Here is a 764-nt window from a genome sequence, read left to right as displayed (position 1 = left end):
CCCTCAGGTGCGTCCCTCCTCCTCCTCCTCCTTCTCCTCCTCCTCCCCCAGGTATGTAAACAGGATGACTTTCTCAGTTTATGAAAGAGCACGTAGGTCTCACCTAAGGAATTCACTCCGATCGGGATTCCTGGAAATGACAGAACATGTCCCCGCCTGTCACTGACCGGCACGTAGGGGAGAGCCAACCTCACCATGGGGTCAGACTGACGGGCACGTAGAGGAGAGCCAACCTCACCATGGGGTCAGACTGGCCGGCACGTAGAGGAGAGCCAACCTCACCATGGGGTCAGACTGACCGGCACGTAGAGGAGACCCAACCTCACCATGGGGTCAGACTGACCGGCACGTAGAGGAGACCCAACCTCACCATGGGGTCAGACTGGCCGGCGCGTAGAGGAGAGCCAACCTCACCATGGGGTCAGACTGGCCGGCACATAGAGAAGAGCCAACCTCACCATGGGGTCAGACTGGCCGGCACGTAGAGGAGAGCCAACCTCACCATGGGGTCAGACTGAACGGCACGTAGAGGAGAGCCAACCTCCCCATGGGGTCAGACTGGCCGGCACGTAGAGAAGAGCCAACCTCACCATGGGGTCAGACTGGCCAGCACGTAGAGGAGAGCCAACCTCACCATGGGGTCAGACTGACCGGCACGTAGAGGAGAGCCAACCTCACCATGGGGTCAGACTGACCGGCACGTAGAGGAGAGCCAACCTCACCATGGGGTCAGACTGACCGGCACGTAGAGGAGAGCCAACCTC

Source organism: Bufo bufo, chromosome 9 (assembly GCF_905171765.1).
Source record: "Bufo bufo chromosome 9, aBufBuf1.1, whole genome shotgun sequence".
In the NCBI taxonomy this organism is placed as follows: Eukaryota; Metazoa; Chordata; class Amphibia; order Anura; family Bufonidae; genus Bufo; species Bufo bufo.
This window is presented reverse-complemented; position numbering follows the sequence as displayed.